The sequence below is a fragment of the Sapajus apella genome, unplaced genomic scaffold (genome assembly GCF_009761245.1).
Source record: "Sapajus apella isolate SASKATOON/1434 unplaced genomic scaffold, GSC_monkey_1.0 scaffold104, whole genome shotgun sequence".
Classification (NCBI taxonomy): Eukaryota; Metazoa; Chordata; class Mammalia; order Primates; family Cebidae; genus Sapajus; species Sapajus apella.
Genome location: NW_022437044.1, coordinates 5,728,374 through 5,747,727, shown reverse-complemented (window position 1 = coordinate 5,747,727; position 19,354 = coordinate 5,728,374). Strand labels below are relative to the sequence as shown.

General features: G+C 34.6%; 1 protein-coding gene and 1 long non-coding RNA gene across 2 annotated transcripts in view; one reads left to right on the top strand and one right to left on the bottom strand.

The window, feature by feature from the left end:
- Positions 1 to 6,635, top strand: part of LOC116536868 — a 7,104-nt gene extending 469 nt beyond the window's left edge. The window contains exons 2-3 of the long non-coding RNA XR_004262838.1: positions 2,363 to 2,367; positions 6,623 to 6,635. This is a non-coding gene — a long non-coding RNA (uncharacterized LOC116536868). The remainder of the gene's footprint in view (positions 1 to 2,362; positions 2,368 to 6,622) is intronic.
- Positions 1 to 19,354, bottom strand: part of PCDH11X (protocadherin 11 X-linked) — an 807,063-nt gene that overhangs the window by 576,423 nt on the left and 211,286 nt on the right. The window lies entirely within an intron of this gene.

Below are 19,354 nucleotides of genomic sequence, written 5' to 3'. Positions count from 1 at the left end.
ATATATACATATATATATATATATATATATATATATATATGTATATACACATCATCGAATACTACATAGCCATAAAAAGAAAATCATTTCCTTTGCAGTAACATGAATGTGGCTGTAGGCCACTATCCTAAGTGAATTAGCACAGGAACAGAAATCCAAATACCTCATGTTCTCACTTGTAAGTAGGAGCTAAATATTGAGTACATGTAGACACGAAGATGAGAACAATAGATACTGGGGACTACGTGAGTGGGGAGGGGTGGAGGAGGGTGAGCACTGAAATACTATTAGGTACTGTGCTTACTAGTTGGGTGATGAGATCATTTGTACACTAAACCCCAGTGACAAATAATTTACCTATATATGAAACCTCCTCATGTATCCCCCAAACCTAAAAGTCAGAAAAAAAAAAATAGTGACTTGGTTTTTCACTAGCTTAAGATTTCTCCAGTATTCATCTAAGAAACAGAGACGATATCTATGCATATCTATCTTATAGAATTATTTAATCAAATATTTTGAAAGCATAATATCAAACTGTTCTGTACACATGGAAAACTGTGTGAATTATGAATTAATGAGGTAACGAAAGAACTCTCTGAGAGGGTAAAACAGTACCTACATACCAGTCATTGTGATGAATTTATAAATAATTCTAGATAGAAAAGCTATAGTATTGGCTATGTCTGGAAGAACATGATAAGTAAGAAGAAAAGTGAGAGATGAAATCACTAAAATTATTTTAATGATCTTCCTAGATGACAGGAATGCCAACAAATTTCTGTAATTGGCTTCACTGTTCAAAATATAAAGGCCCATTTACATTTGGGGTATAAGGCAACTTAGTTGTTATCTATTTTAAATGACTGTGGATAATTTGCAAACATATTTCCTTTTCTCCACATTGCTCTTTATGAGTAGATATTTGCTTATTTTGCCAAAAGTGAATATTATTTTTTTAATCACCTGAGAATCATATTCCTGTCATATTCATTTTTCCATGTGTATAGAATAGTTTGGTTATATGAAATCAAAGTATTTGTTAAAATAATTAAATAAAGTTGATTTGTATAGGTACTGTCTCTGTTTTTTAGATGAATACTAGAGAAGTCATAAGTTAGTAAAAAAGCAACAGGCTGGGCTGGCGGTGGCTCACACCTGTAATCCCAGCACTTTGGGAGACTGAGGCAGGTGGATCATTTGAGGTCGGGAGTTCCAGACCAGCCTGGCCAACATGGTGAAACCCCATCTGTACTAAAAGTACAAAAAACCACTAGCCGGGTGTGGTGGCATATGCCTGTAATCCCAGCAACTTGGGAGGCTGAGGCAGAAGAATCCCTTGAACCCGGGAAGCGGAGGTTGCACTGAGCCAAGATCACCCCACTGCACTCCAACCTGGAAGGTAGAGAGTGAGATGACTCCGTCTCAAAAACAAACAAACAAACAGTCACTGTTTTTTATCAAGGGGCCCTGGCCTTGGTTTCATAGCATATCAGCTAACTCAATATAAAATGCTCTTCAATCTTGAGAAGGTAAATCTTACTGAAAGCAATTCTTTCCTGAAAAATTTTAAGATACTGGTATGCTTAAAACAATAAAATCCTTGTGAATTTATTTTAATTGCATTCTAATTTACATTTTATTTGTAATACATCATAAAAGAACAGTAAAATTATTCTAATAATTTTAATACTATTCCCAATACAAAATATAGTTTGTGCCATTTAAAATATATATTAAAGAAAAATAAATCTGAAAACTATTAAATATTATTAAAATTTCTTGTAAACTGATAGTTTTAAAAATTATTTTTTGGGCTAGGCACAGTGGTTCACATCTATAATCACAGAAGTTTGGGAGGCTGAGGCAGAAGGATTACTTGAATGCAGAAGTTAAAGATCAGCCTGAGAAACATAATGAGACCCTGTCTCTATAAAATAAAAATAAAAAATTAGCCAGAAGAGTTGGTATGCATCTGTAGTGTCAGCTACTCAGGAGGTTGAGGCAGGATGATTGCACTACTCTGCACCTAAGCCTGCAAGACTCTGTCCAAAAAAAAAAGTATCTGTAAGAATGTTCTATAAGGTTACTTATGAGAAAAAAAATATTTTCAATAAGACATTGCTTAATCTAACATGTAGTAAGTTATAATGAAACAAAATATAATCATGTAAATTTTGTAGAAAACTTAAACCTTGTACTCAATGACTAAAGATGATTACATCAGTACTATTAAGATAGAAGCAAGATGAATAGAAGACTGCTGCAATCATCCCTACCCTAACCCCAGGCTGCATGGCTTTCAACACTGAAAGGCACCCCTTCCTTCCGCTTGAAGAGAGGAGAAGGAAGGGTGGGAAAGACTTTGTCTTGCATCTAGGTTTCCCACTGAGCCACAGAAGGATAGGGCACTGGTCAGAGTCATGAGGCCCCCATTCCAGGCATTAACTTCCAGATGACATTTCTAGACACACCCTGGGCCATAAGGGAAACTGTTGCCTTGAAGGAAAGGACCTAGTCCTACCAGCATTCATCACCTGCTAACTGAAGAGCCCTCAGGCCCTGCATAACCAGCAGCAATACCCAGGTACTACATTGAGGGTCTTGGTGAGTCTCTGAGACAGGCTGGCTTTAGGTGAGGCTCAGTGCATTACCAGCTATGGTGGCTATAGTGTAAAACTCCTTCTGCTTGAGAAAAGCAGAGAGAGTAGTAAATGGAACTTTGTCTTGCATCTTAGATACCAGCACAAACAAAAGCTGTGGGATTTCAGCAATATCAGGCCACAGAAGTGGAGAGGGGTAGACCACCAGGTGAGCTCTTGGGGTCTGTAACTGTAAGACTTGACCCTTGGGTGGCATTTCTGATCCTGACCTGAATCAGAGGAGAGGCCACTGATCTAAAGGGTGAGTTCCAGGGCAGGCAGCATTCACAGTAAGTTGACTTAAGAGATCTTGGGTCATAAGGGAATATCAGTGGTAGTCTGGCAGTATACCTCATGGCCTGAGGTGGTGGTGGCTATGGGGAGAGGCTCCTCTGAATTTGGAAAGAGAGAAAAACAGTGCGAAGAACTGTGTCTTGTGGTTTGTCAGCTCAACTGCAATACAATAAAACATTAGGTAGACTTTTAAGGTTTTTGACACTAGTCGCTGACTACCAAACAGTACTTCTAGACCCACCTACGGGCTGGGGGACCTCACTGCCCTGAAGGGAAGAATGTAGGCCTGGCTGGCTTTGCCACATGCTGATTGTAGAGCAGCAGAGCCTTGAGCAAGCATGGGAAGTAGCCAGGGAATAGTTACAGTGGGTCTTGAATGAGGCCCAGCACTGTGCTGGCTTCAGGTATGACCCAGCAGGGTCATGGTGGTGGTGGCCACAGGGGTGCTTGTTGTCACTGCAGCTCCAGTTTTACATGGGTTAGAAAAGATAGAGAGACACTCTGTTTGTTTGGGAGAAAGTAAGACAAGAGAACAAGAGTCTCTGCCTGATAATCCAGAGAAATCTCTCAGATTGTGTCTAATACCATAAACGCAGCACCACTACGAGTCTGCAAGAATCACAGCATTAATGGGATTGGAGTGTCCCCTAAAGCAGATATAGCTTAGATCACAAACCCACATCCTTTCAAATGTCTGGAAAGCCTTCCAAAGGAGAATGGCTACAAATAAGACAATGAAGACTACAATAAATGTCTAACTCTTCAGTGCCCAGACACTGAAGAATATCTACTAGCATTACCACCATCCAGAAAAAACATGACCGCACCAAACGAACTAAATAAAAACCATGAGGCAGTACTGGAGAAACAGAGGTATATGACCTTGCAGACAGATAATTCAAAATAGCTGTGTGGAGAAAACTCAAAAAAAAAAAAAAGGTCAAGATAACACAGAGAAGGAATGCAGACTTCTATCAGATAAATTGAACAAAGAGATTAAAATAATTATAGAGAATAATGCAGAAATTCTGAAGCTGAACAATGCAATTGGCATACTGCATAATGCATCAGCTTCCTTTAATAGCAGAATTGATCAAGCAGAAGGAATTACTGAGATTGAAGACAGGCTATTTGAAAATGAACAGAAGAGTCAAAAGAAAAAAGCAAAAAAGAATGAAGCACACCTACAGGATCAAGAAAATAACCTGAAAAAGGCAAAGTTCAGAGTTACTAGCCTTCAAGGAGGCAGAGAAAGAGATAGCAGTAGCAAAATAATTCAAAGGGATAATGACAGAAAACTTCTCAAACCTACAGAAACATATAATTATCCAAGTACAAGAAAGAAATTGAACATAAAGCAGATTCAACCCAGAAAAGGCGACCTCAAGTCATTTAATAATCCTACTCCTAAAGGTTAGCAGTGGAGAAAGGATTCTAAAAGCAAGAGAAAAGCAACAAATGGCATACAATGCAGCTCCAATACATCTGGCAGCTGACTTTTCAGTGGAAACCTCACAGGCAAGGAGAGAGTGACATGACATATTTAAAGTGCTGAAGAAAAAAAAAAAAAAAAAAACTTTTACCCTAGAAAGGTATATCCAGCAAAAATATCCTTCAAACGTGCAAGAGAAATAAAGATTTTCCGAGACAAACAATAGCTATGGAATTTCAGAAATAACAGACTGGGCCTATAAGAAATGCTACAGGGTGTGCTTCAATCAAAAAGAAAAGGACATAAATAAGCAATAAATAATCACTTGAAAACATAAAATTCAATGATAATAGTAAGTACACAGAAAAATACAGAATATTATAAAACTGTAGCTGTGGCATGGAAACTAATTTTATCTTAAGTAGAAAAGCAAAAAGATGAAGCCATAAAAAAATAACTACAACAACTTTTCAAGACATAGTCATACAATAAATGGTAATGGGAAAACTGGTTAGCCATGTGCAGAAAGCTGAAACTGGACCCCCTCCTTACACCTGATACAAAAATTAACTCCAGATGGATTAAAGATTTAGACATAAGACCTAACACCATAAAAACCCTAGAAGAAAACCTAGACAATACCATTCAGGACATAGGCATAGGCAAGGACTTCAGGACTAAAACACCAAAAGCAATGGCAACAAAAGCCAAAATAGATAGATGGGATCTAATTAAACTTAGGAGCTTCTGCACGGCCAAAGAAACAATCATTAGAGTGAACCAGCAACCAACAGAATGGAAAAAAACTTTTTGCAAGCTACCCATCTGACAAAGGGCTAATATCCAGAATCTACAAAGAACTAAAACAAATTTACAAGAAAAAAATAACCCCATCAAAAAGTGGACAAAGGATATGAACAGGCACTTTTCAAAAGAAAACATTTATGAGGCCAACAAACATATGGAAAAATGCTCATCATCAGTGGTCATTAGAGAAATGCAAATCAACACCACATTGAGATACCATCTCATGCCAGTTAGAATGGCCATCATTAAAAAATCTGGAGACAGATACTGGAGAGGATGTGGAGAAGTAGGAACACTTTTACACTGTTGGTTGGAGAATAAATTAGTTCAACTATTGTGAAAGACAGTGTGGGATTCCTCAAGGGCCTAGAAATAGAAATTCCATTTTACTCAGCAATCCCATTACTGGGTATATACCCAAAGGATTATAAATTGTTCTATTATAAAGACATATGCACATATATGTTCATTGTGGCACTGTTTACAATAGCAAAGACTTGGAACCAACCCAAATGCCCATCAACGATAGACTGGATAAAGAAAATGTGGCACACATACACCACGGAATACTGTGCAGCCATTAAAAAGGATGAGTTCACGTCCTTTGCAGGGACATGGACGAAGCTGGAAACCATCATTCTCAGCAGACTAACACAAGAACAGAAAACCAAACACCGCATGTTCTCACTCATAAGTGGGTGTTGAACAATGAGAACACATGGACACAGGGAGGGAAATATCACACACGGGGGTCTGTTTTGGGGGTCAGAAGGGCTAGGGGAGGGATAGCAGGGAGTGGGGAGATTGGGGAGGGATAACATTAGGAGAAATGCCTAATGTAGGTGACATGGGGATGGATGCTGCAAACCACCATGGCATGTGCATAACTATGTAACAATCCTGCAAGATCTGCATGTGTGCCCTGGAACTTAAAGTATATATATAAAAAAAAAAGCAAGGGAACTAAGTTCAGGCACAGAGTTTTTATTAGTTTTCTTTCTTTTTGTTTGTTTATACAAATAGTATTAAGTTGTTATCATGCTAAAATAATGGGATGTAAGTTAGTATTTGCAAGCCTCATGGTAACCTCCAAACCAAAAAGCATACAATGGATACATCAAAAATAAAAAGAAAGAAACTTAGTCATATCACCAGAGAAAATTACCTTCACTAGAGGAAGACAGGAAGGAAAGAAGAAAGGAAGAGAAGACCATAAACAACTAAAAAACAAATAAGAAAAATGGCAGGAGTAGGTCTTTACTTACCAATAGTAATACTGAATGTAAATAGACTGAACTCTCCAATCAAAACACATAAACTAGCTATATGGCTAAAGAAACAAGACCCACTGATCTGCTGACCAGAAACACTCCACCTAAAAAGGCACATGTAGACTGATAATAAAAGGATGGAAAAATATTCCAGGCCAATGGAAACCAAAGAAGAGCAAGGGTCATTATACTTATATCAGACAAATTAGATTTCAAGACAAAAACTATGAGAAGAGACAAAGAAGTTTGCTATATAATGATAATGGGGTCAATTTCACAAGATAATATAGTAATTTTCAATATATATGTACACTGAAGCACATGGAAATATAAAGCAAATATTATTAGAGCTAAAGGGAGGGATAGGTCCCAATACAATAATAGCTGGAGACTTCACCACACTTTCAGCATTGGACAGATCTTCCAGACAGAAAATCAACAAAGAAACATCAGATTTAGTCTGGACTCTTATAGACCAAATGGACCTAATAGATATTTACAGAAAATGTCATCTAACAGCTATAGAATACACGTTCTTTTCCTTAGCACATGGATCATTCTCAGGGATAGATCATATGTTAGGTCACAAAATATGTCTGAAAACATTCAAAAAAAATTTAAATAATATCAAGCATTTTCTCTGACTACAATGAAATACAACTAGAAATAAATAACAAGAACTTTTAAACCTATATAAATAAATGGAAATTAAACAGTATGCTTCTGATTGACCAGTGAATAATGAAGAAAATTGAACAATTTCTTGAAACAAATCATAATGGAAACACAATATACTAAAACCTATGGAATTCAGCAAAAGCAGTACCAGGAGGAAAGTTTATGGCTATAAGTGCCTACATCAAAAAAGAGGAAAATCTGCAGATGAATAATGTAATAATACACCTTAAAAAAAATAGAAAGGTAAGAGCAAATCAAACCAAAGTTAGTAGAAGAGATAATAAAGATCAGAGCACAAATAAATGAAATGGAAATGAAAAAAACAATGAAAAAGATTGATTAAACAAAATGGTGGTTTTTTGGAAAAGTTAAACAAAACTGAGAACCTTTATTCAGAATAAGGAAAAAAGAGAGAAGATCTAAATAAATAAAATCAAAAATGAAAAGGGAGACATTATAATTGATACTGCAGAAATTCAAAGGATCATTAGTGACTACTGTGAGCAACTTTATGCTAATAATTTGGAAAACGTAGAAGAAATAGAAAAATTCCTATATACATACAATCTACCAAGATTGAAATGAAAAGAAATCCAAAACCTGAACAGACCAATAGCAAGTATTGAGACTGAAACCATAATAAAGGTCTTCCAGTTAAAAAAAAAAAAAAAAAAGCCCAGGACACTATGCCTTCACTGCTGAATGCAACCAAACATTTAAATAATTAATGTCAATCTTATTCAACCTACTTCAATAAATGCAGGAGGAGGGAGTAATACCAAACTCATTCTATGAGGACAGTATTACCCTGTTTCCAAAACTAGACTGACACAATAAAAAGATAAATCTACAGGCCAATATCTCTGATGAATCTTGATGCAAAAATCTTCAACAAAATACTAGCAAACCAAATTCCACAATACATTAGAAAGATTATTCATTGTGACCAAGTGAGATTTATCCTTGAGATGCAAGGATATTTCAATATAAACAAATCCATGTGATATGTCAACAGAATAAACGATGAAAACTGCATGATCATTTCAATTGATGCTGAAAAACCATTTGATAAAATTCAACATTCTTACATGATAAAAACCCTGAAACAACTGGGGATAGAAGAAACTTTCCTTAGCATAATCGAAGTCATATATGAAAGAGCTTTAGATAGTATCATAATGAATGGTGAAAAATTGAAAGCCTTTCCTCTAAATATAGAACATGACAGGAATGCCCATTGTCAGCACTTGTATTCAACATAATACTAGAAGTCCTAGCTAGAGCAATCAGACATAAGAAAAACATAAAAGAATCCAAATTGGGAAGGAAGAAGTCAAATTATTCTTGTTTGAAGATAGTATAATCTTATATTTGAAAAAAACAACTCCACAAGAAAACTATTAGAAGTGATAAAAATATTCAGTAAAATTGCAGGATACAAAATCAACATACAAAAATTAGTAGCATTTTTATACACCAACAGTGACCAATGTAAAAAGAAAATAAATTCAATCCTATTTACAATAGCCACAAATAAAATTAATTACCTAGTAATTAACCAAAGAAGTAAAGGTCTCTATAATGAAAACTAAAAACACTGATGAAAGAAATTCAAGAGCATAAAAAAAAGAAAAAATATTCCATGTTCATGGATTAGACTAATGAATGTTGGTAAAATGTTCATGCTACCATAAGCAATCTATACATTTAATGCAATCCCTATCAAAATACCAATGACATTATTCACAGATTTAGAAAAAAAATTCTAAAATTAATATGGAACCACAAAACACCCAGAATAGCCTAAGCTATTCTGAGCAAAAGAACAAAACTTGAGGAATCACATTACTTGCCCTCACATAATACCACAAAGCTATAGTAACCAAAACAGCTGGTACTGGCATGAAAACAGACACATAGACAAATGGAACAGAACAGAGAACCCAGAAAGAAATCCACACCCTTACAGTGAATTTATTTTTGACAAAGGTGCCAGGAACACACACTGGGGTTAGATGAAAATATACCAGTCTCTTCAATAAATGGTGCTGGGAAAACTGGATCCTTATATTCAGAAGAATGAAACTAAACCCCTATCTCTTGCCATATACAAAAATCAAATGAAAATGGATTAAAGACTTAACTCTAAGACCCCAAAGTAGAAGACTACTATAAGAAAACATTGCAGAAAATCTCCAGGATATTGGTCCGGGAAAAGAATTCTTGAGCCATACACAATAAACTTAGGCAACCAAAGAAAAAAATGGACAAGTGAGATAACATCAAGTTGACAGCTTCTGCACAACAAAAGATACAATCAACAAAGTGAATAATAACTCACAGAATGGGAGAAAATATTTGCAAACTACCCATGTGAAAAGAGATTAATAATCGCAATATGTAAAGAGCTCAAACAACTCTATAGGAAGAAAATCTAATAAGCCAATAAAAAATGAGCAAAAGACTTCAATAGACATTTCTCAAAACAAGACATACAAATTGCAAACAAGCATATGATAAGGTGGTGAATGTCATTGATTAGCAGAGAAATGCAAATCAAAACTACAATGAGATATTATCTCACTGCATTTAAAATGTCTTATATCTAAATCGCAAGCAATAACAAATGCTGGGGAGGATGCAGAGAAAAAAGAACCCTTATATATGGTTGTTGGGATTGTAAATTAGTACAATCACTGTGGAGGACAGTTTGAAGTTTTCTCAAAAAACTAAAAATTGAGCTATCATATTATCTAGCGATCCTACTACTGGGTATATATCTAAAAGAAAGGAAATCAGTGTATCAGCAAGATTTCTGTACTTGTAGCACTCATATGTTTGTTGCAGCACTGTTCACATTAGCCAAGATTTGAAAGCAACCTAAATGTCTATCAACAGACGAATAGGTTTTTTTTTAATGTCATACATACACACATTGGTATGCTATTCAGACATCAAAAACAAAGAAATCCAGTCATTTGCAACAACATGGATGGAGCTGGTGATCATTATGTTAAGTGAAATAAACCACGCACAGAAAGACAAACATGGCATGGTCTCACTTATTTTTGGGATCTAAAAATCAAAGCAATTGAACTCATGGGCATAGAGAATACAGGAGACTAGGAAGGGTACCTGAGACTAGGAAGCGTAATGGGGTCTTGGGTGAGGGTGAAATGTGTAATCGGTAAACATATAGTTAGAAAGAATAAAGAAGACTACAAATTGGTAGCACAATATGGTGACCATAGTAAATAATAACTTAATTATACATTTAGAATAACTTAAAATATTTAATTGGATTGTTTGTAACTTGAAGGATAAGTGCTTGAGGGGATGGATACTTCCTTCTCCGTGACATGCTTATTTCACATTGCTTGCCTGTATCAAAAAAAATCTCATGTGCCCCATAAATATATATACATATTATGTACTCACAGAAATAATTTTTTAAAATAAGAATGTTATTAAGTATAACTTTAAATATAACAGAAACTAAATATGTAATATAGTAAATACTATTTTATTTCATTGTATACAGTAGTACTTCAGTTAACCAGAACCTAGTCCACTGGCACTTTGGCAAATCATATGTGAAAAGGGAACAAAGGGATTAATGTAAATCCAGAAGAACTAAAGATTTGGACTAAAATGTAGTCTGTTTGATATCATCAGGCAAAATATTCAATTTATGCTAAAGTCATAATATTCATTAATTATTTTAATTAATGAGTATAACTTCAGGGTAGCCTATATATGATCCAGCACTGGTCATATATAATCATGACTTTCTTACCTGGTGAGGGTAGAATGTGTTTGCCTGTTAGTTGAATCATGTTTTTAAACCCCACATATGTAGTGAAAAACCATTTCTTTAGTCATTAGCCTAGAGTTACTTTGTCAGCTAAGACAACGAGAGCTAAAGTTATATTTTCCATTTTTAAAGTTAGACTCCTATTTTACGTCTGTCCCTTTACACCTGCTTACTCTGAACTGCTGGATGCCATGCAGCTACTCATGTAGCCTTAATTTGAGAACATACAGCTTTGGTAGAGATAAAGAAGAAATAATGAAAGAGAAAAATATGCCATGGTAGATTGTTCGATAAACACCAGCAATGAGATTATTTGTTCCAAAGGGATCATTCTTCTTGCCATCTGATTCCATGACTACCTCTGAGTCTCTCCATCATCTAGTATAGCCAGTGTTATCTTTTTATTCTTCAATCAAAAACTAGGAAGCTGTCATTTTTTATAAAGCTCTACTGACTCTATTATTTTAAAGCATACAAATTTTAGAGTAAATATTTTATTTTGTCTTCTAAGTATATGCTGTTTATGTAACATTTTTTAGTAACACTTTTGAGCATTTTAATGTGGCCTCTTTCCAAACATATTGCTCTGATTGAAGTTTCATGAGAAACATAGTTATCTTCCAAAAAAAATAAGAGAATTAAGAGTGTAAACAATTATCAATGCACAGATTTGAGGATTTTGGTGGTTGATCCCACTAGTCTCATCAGGGGATATCCCACTTGAAATAATTGCACTGAATAAAATGATGAAAACTGTTACATGAAAAACCATTAATCAAAATAAATTTGTTGCCAACATACCAATTAACTGAAATGTTACTGCATTCCTGTTTTACAGAAACATACTATTAAGGCCGGGCATGGTGGCTCACATTTGTAATCCTAGCACTTTGGGAAGCTGAGGCAAGAGGATTACTTGAACCCAGGAGTTTGAGACCAGCTTGGGCAACACAGCGAGGCTCCATCTTTAAAAAAAAAAAATTAAAACAGTTGGGCATGGTGGAACATGCACGTAGTCCCAGCTACTTGAGAGGCTGAGGTGGGAGTATCCTTTGAGCTGGGAAGGTTGAGGCATCAGTGAGCTGTGTTTACACCATTGCACTACAGCCTAGGAAATGGGGTGAGACACTGTCTCACAAGTTAAAAAGAATAAAACTATGCAAACATGCTATCAATCAGGAAATAGATTATTTACTGACTAAGTACTAAATGCTTAGTTCTGTATTTGGCATAGTGATAATACAGGAAAATATGACACATGAGCCCCACCCTATAAGGAGCTTATAATTAGAGTGGAGAGGAAAAAATTACATAAAAGGACAATTAAATATAAACAAATAAATAAATGTAAAAATATAATGTCCAAAATGGTAGAATATATCATAGAGAAATGATTGGTCTGGATGGGCTAAGACTAGAGTTAAGATACAGCAAAAATTATGTCAGACTTTTGTAGTATTAACAAATACCACCATAGGACATAAAAACAGTAATAAAGATGATAGAGTAAAATAATTAAAAATCACTGAAAGTATATATTATTATACATTACTTTTAGAATAAATGAAATGCAATATGTCAATGGCCACTGCTCCTTAGAATCTTCCATTCTGAAACACAATAGTATACATAGTAAGTATACCATATATATAGGATATATTTTTATTTTGGTAAAATACACATAACAAAATTATCATTTTAAAGTTTACAATTTGGTGACATTTAATACATTCACAATATTGTGTAGCTATGATCACTATCTAGTTCCAGAACTTTTTCCTGCCCCTAAATGTAAATCCCATATCTACTAAGAAGCCACTTCCCATTCTTTCCGTCTTTAAGCCTCTGGAAACCACTAATTTGCTTTCCATCAGTATGGATTTGCCTATTTTGAATATTTAATATAAACAGTACATTGTATGGGCTTCTTTAATTTGATGTAATGTCATGTTTCATCTACATGGTAGCATATGTCAGTACTTTATTCCTTTTTATGATGAATAATATTTCATTTTGTGGGTATGTCACATATTGCTTAGCTATTCATCAGTTGATGGACATTTGAGTTGTTCCCACTTTTTGACTCTTATAACTAACATACATGATATATTAATAAATCTAGAGGATGCATGTGATAAACGCAATCACAATTATATACACATTCCATTGTTTCTACTTTATAATAATTTTTACTGTGTTTAAGCAATCTTGATAAAAAGCTAATGGGAAAAGATACCTGTTTAGTGTAGAATGTTTGGGAGAATAATATAATTTCTCATTAGGCTGTTTTCTTGCATAGTTTGGAATTTGAGGCATCTTATAGTTGTATTACCATTATATAATACATTAGAGTTTGCATTGATTCTGTGTGGACTGAAAGAATAATTTGTCATTTAATCTGGGACAGTTTTGTTCAAGACAAATAATGCATCAGCTGGGAAAAAAGGAGCAAATCTGAACTATTCTGAGAACACTAGAACATAAGTTTTAATGGACAGTACTGTAGTATTTCTGCTTATAATTAATGCATGTTAAAATTAGACAATACACCATGTCTTACATCAAGTTACATCCAGGGTAAAATAGAAATATCATATTACTTCATGCAAAAGCTTTCTTTCCTTATGCATTTTTCCCTAATAGACATTACCTTAAATTATAGCATTTAAAAGTTCATCTTTTTGTAATTTTATTTTCGTATATATAAGCTTAAAGGGTAATCTGGAGCTTTCAATAATCTTAGTTGATGTTTTCTTTGCTTTGCTTTATAAAGGTTAATATTTTTCAGGCAAGCCTCAAGTAGCAAAATATTAGTTAAATGTAAACTAATATACACAATAAAAAAATCTACAGATAAAAGGAGTAACATCAACAAGATGGCAGAATGGGACTTATCTACCATTATCTCCCCACAGAAGCACAAATGTTGACAATCATTCATGGGCAAGAGTATCTTCACGGGTATCTGGGAGTCTAAGAAGGAAATTCCATCATACCAGTTGAGCAAAAAATTCTAAGAAAAGACACAATGAAGAGGGTAATAAAAGCAGTTTTACTTTACCAATGTCACCTCTCCCTCAAGTTGGTATGACTCAATGGAAAGAGAGATGCTCTCACTCCATGATTTCTCCCATGGGAGAAAATGGGAATGTATTGAGTGAGTGTTCAATTTCTACATCTGTGTAGGATGTTTCCCAAGAAGCCCATTTCTTTTTCTCCCGACCCAGAATATGGATGACACTAACATGGCTCATTATTTGGGAGAAGTTGAAAGCAGAGATGGAAGAGTGGTGGAGACTAACAGCAACCAAGATTCAAAACTCAACAAAGGGTTGCAGGCAACTGCTTCACAGACTTCATTATGAAGTCACCCTATGATCTTCTATGATACCTCAACTATAGATACCTCTAACTGGCCCACAGGCATCTTCAACACTCAATATGCCTCATAACCACCATCCATGGTAGGTCCCTGCATGTACCCCTGTGGACAGCAGATGGATCATGAGTATGTGCAAATAGCTAGCCCAACTCTACAGGTTTGGGAGAAGACACACAAACTTGAGCACTTCAGGGCACTGACCTAAAAATAAGAAACGAGAGGCTCTTAGCATTTGGCCAGGTTTGGGAGATCAAGAAATGGCATACAATCTTAATTATACTCCCAAAAGGGAACAGAAGTGTGGAGTGGCTGTGTTGATAGAGGGGATTCAAGAGAGGCTCAGGAATCTCAAGCTGAGTTGACTGGTGAAGTTGTTTCTCTTTTGATGCCAGTCAGAAAAGACTGGAGGACATGATTGCTTCTTCAAATATAAAGATAGCAACAAAAGACTTAAATGAACATGAAAAAAAAATCAATAAAATGACACCACCGAAGCAACGCAAGACTTTTACAGCAACTAAGCCCAAGGAAGTAGAGATATATGAATTGCACAACAAAGAATTCAAAAAAAAAAAAAAAAAAAAAGCTCAGCTACAAAAGAACATAGACAACTCAAAATATATCAAGAAAACAAGGCATAAACAAAATAAATTCAAAAAAGAGAGAAAATTTAAAAATAGAATGAAACAGAAATTTTGGAGCTGAAGAATATGAGAAATAAAATGCAAATTGCAATAGAGAGCACCAAGAGCAGATATGATCAAGCAGAAGAAAGAATCTGTGAACTTGAGGCCAGATCATTTAAAATTATCAAATCAGAGGAGAAGCAAAAAAGAATAAAAAGGAAGAAAAGAGTTTACAGGATTTAGGAGACATTATCAAGAGAAGTAATGTATGGATAATGGATTGCCAGAAGAAAAAGAGAGAGAAAGAAGTAGAAAGTTTATTTAAAGAAATGCTAGCTGAAAACATCCCAAATATGGGAAAAGCTATGGGACTCCAAGTACATGAAGATCAAAATATTCAAAAGTTAAAAAAAAGTTTTCAAACACATTCAACCCAAAGAGGACTTCACTGGGACACATTGTAATCAACCTGTCAAAAATCAATGACAAAGAGAGAGTTCTGAAAGCAAAAAATCAAAATATCCTCATTACATAAAAAGGAACTCCATAAGTAAAGCATTAGATTTCTCAGCAGAAATAGTGCAGGCCAGGGGATTTGGGATACTGTCTTCAAAGTGTTCACAAAAAATAACGAACCACCAAACCTGTCATTCCAGAATACTTTTCCCAGCAAAGCCTTTACCCAGTAAAGCTGTCCTTCAAAAATAAAGGGGGATATGAAGACTTTCTGAAACAAAAGCTTGAAGAGCTCATCAGCAACAGACTTGCCTTGAAGGGAATGCTAATGGGAGTTCTTTAAGCTGAAATAAAATTATGCTAATTAGTAACATGAAAACCTGAAAAAAATATAACTCACTGAGTAAAGGTAAGTATACAGTCAAATTCAAAATACTCTAATATTGTAATCATGCTTAGTAAAATACTTTTAACTAGTATAAAATAATTAGAGATATGATAACAATGTTATAAGATTTTAAAAGGTATGAACTGTGACATGTTTTAGGCTTTCTCTAAAACATAAAATATGTGGCCTAGGAGTAAAAGTGAAGAAATTTTTGTATGTTACCAAACTTACGTTGTTACCAACTTAAAACACATCATTATAACTACAAGAAGTGTTATGTGAGCCTCATGGTAACCACAAAGCAAAAACTTATAAGAGGTACCGTAAAATAAAAAGATAGGAAGCATAGCACTACAGAAAATTATCAAATCACAAAAGAAGGCAGCATGAGAGAAAGAAAGAAAAGAAAGAAAGAAAGACACAGTGAAAGAAAAGAATGAACTACAAAAGTATCAGAAAACAATGAACAATATGGTGATGGTAAGTCCTTTCATGGCAACAATTACTTTAAATGTAAATAGATTAAATTCTACAATCAAAACACATAGACTGATTGAATGGATTCAAAAAAAGACAACAAAAATAAGATCCAACTATATGCTCCCTCTAAGAACTCACTTCAGTTTTTAAGGACACACACAGATTGAAAGTGACAGGACAGAAAAAGTATTTCATGTAAATGAAAAAAACAAAAGAGAACAGTAATAGCTGTATTTATGTCAGATAAAGTAGACTTAGAGTCAATTAAAAGCAAAAGAAACAAAGGTAGTCATTATATGATGATAAAGGGGTCAATCAAAAGATTTGTCATGTAAATACATATGCACCCACCATCAGAGCACCTAAATATATAAAGCAAAGATTAATAGATCTGAAAGGGGAGGTAGACAGCAATGCAATAATAGTATGGAATTTCCACTTTCAACAATATTTAGATCAGAAAGACAAAATATTAATGTGGGAACATTGGAATCGAAACAAATGCATACTTAGACATACAAAGAATATTCCATCCAACACCAGCAGAATTACCAAGTTTACACAGAACATTCTCCAACATAGATCATATGTTATAACACAAAATAATTTCTAACAAATTTAAGATTGCTATATCAAGCATCTACTCTGAATAAAATGGTATACAACTAGAAATCAATAACATGAGGAAAACTGAAAAATTCACAGATATTTGAATGTGTCCTTCAAAATTTGTGTGTTGGAAAATTAATCCCTAATGCAACGGTGTTGAGAAGCAAGACTTTTAAGAGGTGATTATGTTATGAGGGCTCTGTCCTCAGGAATGGATTAATGCTGTTATCATAGGAGTGGGTTAGTTTATGCAGAATTGGGTTGCTGATAAATGAATAAAGAAAGTGTAATATGTATATACAATCAAATATTATGCAGGCCTTAATAACAAGGAGAAACTATTTGTGACAATACTGATAAACATGGAGGACATTATACATAAAGAGAAATAGTTCATTGTTTCTCTTAATGTGAAATCTAGAAAATAAAACTCAGAAACAGATTGCAGAATGGTTATTACCAAGGGCTGGGAGGGTGAGGGAAAGGGGAAGAAGTTGATGAAAGGGTACAAACTTTCAGTTAGAAGAGGAATAAATTCTAGAGACCCAGTATATTTGCTAAGAGATCAAATCTCAAGTGTTCTCACCACAAACACAAAGAAGTAACTATGTGATGTAATTTATATGTTAATTAGTTTTTTGTGGTAATCATTTCACAATGTATATGTGTATCAAAACATAACACTGTATACCTTAAATTTATACAACTTTTCTTTGTTAAATAATACCTCACAGAAGTGAACGAAAAACGAGATTGCTATTGACATAAAATATGGTATTATTCCTCTGCCACCTTCACCAAGAAAAACTTTTTAAAAAGTAAGCACTGAATAATGACTAGCAAAATGCTGTAGAGGGTCGGTTTACATGGAACAAGCACAGCAGCAGAAAATGTTATTCTTGACATTGATAATAAATGGAAGTGTAAACGAAGTCAGGCCAATTACCAGAAAGAAGCATTACTCCTGCAGCCAAAGAGAAGGGAAGAAGACCCTAACAGGTCCCTTTCTTTATATTTCCTGAAAGCAGCCTTGTAAAGCATTTTTGTCAGTCTTCCTGCAGATTTTCAGGTCCTGAGAAAATTAGGTTTTTCTAATTTCATCAGTTCTAAATTTATTACTTCCCAGAAACTCAACTTTAATGTAGTGGTATCCCTAACCTCCAACTCTTTTTCTAAAAGAAGGGGAGAAAAAAGCCAAGAGTCTAATATGCATTTTAGCAAAATTCATAGCCTAATATTTTGTAAAAATATGTACAGTATTCATTGAATTTGCAATTTCTCATCTATGAAAGGATGATTTAAAACAGTGGTAGTCATAGCAGCTTTTTAATATTTTTGGAAATAAAACACAGTATTACACGTGAGGAGAAAGTTAATAAAAGATATACGATTCCAATTTCTGTTTGTCTGCTGAAAGCACTGGGTAATATATATTCAAAATTACTTTTCATAAAATATAAACCAGTCTACTGTTAACACATCACATTGTGAAACTAATTAATGAGAACACAGATTTTGCAAACTTGTTAATCTGAAAGGACTCTAAACTTTAACAAATTTCACCTTGGTGTGTTATGTTTTTCTTTGTACACAGATCTAAACTTGTTTTCAAAATGTTTAGTTATGCCTGCAAATGAATATTGCTACAGTGTGTGTGGCCAATGCCAACTGCTGATTTAATGAGTTCTATTGCTTCCTGATAACAAGAATCTCACCACTTATTTTCACTCTTGCATTTCCAAGGCTACACCCAATAACTAGCATATTGTAAGTGCTCATAAAATGTTTGACTTAAGGAAAAATTACTTAATTAGAAAACATAGGCTACTGCTCCTAAGCTGTGCCCCAAACTACACCCCATTTACACCAGTAGTGAAGCAATATCTGATAGTTAAAAGCATAAGATTTAGTGTCTACCATACCTAAGTCCTTCCTCTTCCACATATTAGCTGTGCTAAACTTACTCAGGTTCAGTTATCTCATCTAAAATACAGAGATAATAAGAATAATTGCCCCATAGGACTGTTGAGAGTCCAAAGCAAGATAATCTTTCTCAAGCTGTGAGCAGAATAAGAATAATAAAAGACGATTCTGGGAAGATGATGAAGATGGCAGTGTTTGAAACTTCCAGAATCTCCTTAGAGAAACAGAGCTACCTAACAGCAAAACCAAAAAACCAGAGACAATATTTACAACTGCACTCGATGACAAAGAGTGTTCTGATTCTCAAAATACAGGTGGTTGAGAGAAAAACCACCTATAACCACAAGACCAGCATATTACCTAGGTCTGTGTGGAAATGAGCAGAGAGATACAATAGGATGGCAGAACCTAAAACATGAGAATGCCAAAATTGCACAGAAGTGCTCTCAGGAAAATATAGTAGGCAAAGCTGAGAAAGCAACTAAAATTGAGAGGGATTTGGCTCGTTCCAAAAGTCAGTATTTATGACTGAAGCGACTACAGTGGTGTAGA